Here is a 3,084-nt window from a genome sequence, read left to right as displayed (position 1 = left end):
GTTTCCCTGAGTTCTGTGAGCCACTCTGGCGAATCATGCCACCCAAAGAGGGTGGTCAGTCCGGTGTTGTGGCGGAGGCGGCGGTCTTGTGGGACAGAGCCCTGAACCTGTGGATTCCATTTCCAGATACTATAGGTAGGGTGAGCACTGAATTGAATTGGAGGATACGCAGCTGGTGTAGGCTGCAGAATTGCTTGCTTGCTTGGTGTCGGGAGAAATCCCCAACACATTTGGCCACAGATGTCTGTTGGTATTGAGAGAGCAGCGGAGGAAAACACAGTTTGAGTTCGTGTTTTTACCACTCTCGGTGCTGTCATAGTTGACGCAACTGGTGCTGGTCTGGGGTGCTCTTGGCTGCATTTCACACCCTGGTCTGGGGATCCTAGGAGCTGGCATTTGGTTTTGGATTTTAACCAGAGCTTGATGTGCCACTTCTCCACATGCCCTTTCTGTCCACAGAGGAGCTGCTCAGCCTACTCTTGCCAAGCTTTCCAGTATACTGCAGACACTGCTGGCTGCTGGGGAGCGCGTGCGCAGAGCAGTGCCCGGTGCAGGGCCTCCACCCTGGGGATAGGGCCATCAGGGAGACACTGTTGTCTGTGTTGTTCGTTTCCTTGGCTCAGAGGGGAGATGTGCAGGTTCCCAGGGCCAAGCCAGTGGCACTCAGCTCCTGCCACCGTGGGCCAGGGTCACGCTGCCCTTTGATCTGACAGTCGTGGATTACGCAGGGCTGCCCAGGGCACTGTGCTGCCTCCTCTGTAAGCTCACACCAGAGCTGCACTCCTGGAGCAATCTGTATCCTGCAGCAAATTCAGGGCACTTTCATAGAAGGTGAGGGTGGAATGTGAAGGATGAATAGAATTATGATAATTGGAGAACTAAAGGAAGGGTATGTGTGGGATACTAAGAAATATTTGGTCTTCCTCCTGGATTCCTAGCATGGGGCTCCTACAACCCTTGGAGTTTCATGAGTGGTGAGTGTCTTTTGTTATTCATAACCCCTTTCCAGCCCATTTGAGTTCATGCTAATGAATTTGTTAGAGCAGGGCCCCTAGATTGCCTCGGGGTCGCTCCTGCACCAGAAAGACCAGGTGATTTGAGGGCAGAAACTTTCAGTCCCAAGCAGTGACTCCTGGGAGTCAGGGTGACGGAGGTGGAGCACTTTACAAACTTGAGATTCAGGGCTGGGCGCGGTGGCTCATGCCTGTAATTCCAGCACTTTGGGAGGCTGAGGTGGGTGGATCACCTGAGGTCAGGAGTTCGAGACCAGCCTGGTCAACATGGTGAAATCCCGTCTCTACTAAAATACAAAAATTAGCCAGGCATGGTGGCGGGTGCCTGTAATCCCAGCTACTTGGGAGGCTGAGGCAGGAGAATTACTTGAACTTGAGAGGCGGAGGTTGCAGTGAGCCAAGACTGCACCACTGCACTGCAGCCTGGGCAACAGAACAAAACTGCGTTTCAAAAAAAAAAAAACAAAAAAAAACCCCAAAACTTGAGATTGCAGTGGCTGCCAGTCGCTCCCATCCCTTACCCTGTTCATCTCAAGCGTGGCTGTTCCTGCCCACACTGCATCCTTGAGGACACCACACCAGGAAGCGTCAGGGCAGGGTGGTCTTCAGTTCTGAGTCACTCAAATTATTGAACCTGAGGGGGTGGAGTCATGGGAACCTCTGAATGTGTAGTTGGCCAGGAAGTGTGGGTAGCCTGGGCACCCCATCTGTGACTCCATCAGAAGTGTGGGACTGAGCCCTTTAATCTGTGGGACCTGACGCTCGCCCCAGTTGGTGTCAGAGAGCTGGAAAAGTGGTGTCAGAAAACACCACACAGTGTGCAAGGCTGAGGGGAAACGCCAGTGTAAAAACAACACGTAACAAGTGTAGGTGGTTTGGGGCCAACAAAGCCCAGGAGGGCTCAGGTTTAGGGTCTGTGGAGCACTGGGGCTGGGCAGGATGGCTGTAGTGCTGTGGAGAGGAGTTGAGGCTGCCTTAGGGGTGATTTGGGGGTGAAGATAGGGCTTGACCTGAGCTGGGTTTGGAGGGAGAATTATTAGTGGCCTGAAAGGGTTTTAGACTGAGGGTCAAGTGTGTCCCTTCCTTCCTGGCTGGGTGAGCATCTAAGTCACTGCCTCTCGGAGGCTCACGTCCATAACAGTAAAGCAGGGATGGTCTTGTCCCTCCTGGAGGGCTTCCTGCAAGGGTGTTGGTGAAATGCGTTTCTATTTGTGAAGCTGTGCTAGTGCTGTTGCCATTTTCGTGAGCAGTTATCAATCAACAAACACCTGTAGCCAGCCCTGCACCAGGCCCACAATCACCCAGGGATGAAGTGGTGACCGAAAGGAGGAACAGGCCGGAGCCTTCACCAGCTAAGAGGTGATGGGGCTGAGACCCAGCCTGGCTGTATCTTCCTCCCCCTGCCACTGTCCCCTCTGGTGTTCAGCTGGTGGCCCCTGCTGCCAATTCCTGCTCCTCACGAGGGCCCCTGCTCCCTGGTCTTTTCTCCAGACTTCCTCATAGTTGGCACTTGGGATCACCAGGCTGCGGGCTCACCTTCAGCTGCCTGCATTTGAGCAGATTCCATGCCAGCCCCAGGCACTAGAGGAAGACACCAGTGAGCGCCGGCATAGGCCGCGGGGCTACTCTCAGTGGCAGCTGCAATGGGCTTCCACTCACCTTCCCCTGCCCCGCCCCTGGGGAGAGAATGATCATTGTGTCCCTCAAGTACATTTGGGACCTCCTGCTGCTTCCTGTAGATGGTTTGAGTCCAAAGCTCTGGGGTTTGGTTTTCATTCTGCCCTGGAGAGTTGGTGCTGGCCTCTCAAGGTCTGGGCCCCTGGCATGGGGTGAGCCTTGGGAGGTGGAGGCACCTCCACCTGACCCTGCAGTAGAGGGTGCCCTGGGCCTGCTCGTCTTAGACCTTTCACTTGCAGGTGCAAGGAGTGTGGAGCTGAGGCAGGAACCGGGGTTGGCCCTAGACAGCTCCCTGCCCCTCCGCACCGCTGCAGCATGGATGGGGCGGGCCAAGCAAAGCCACAGCCAGCACAGCCCTCTCTGCCGGTCTCGCCCTCACCTGTGATACGCCGTG

The sequence above is a fragment of the Nomascus leucogenys genome, chromosome 13, assembly GCF_006542625.1.
Source record: "Nomascus leucogenys isolate Asia chromosome 13, Asia_NLE_v1, whole genome shotgun sequence".
NCBI lineage: Eukaryota > Metazoa > Chordata > Mammalia > Primates > Hylobatidae > Nomascus > Nomascus leucogenys.
This window is presented reverse-complemented; position numbering follows the sequence as displayed.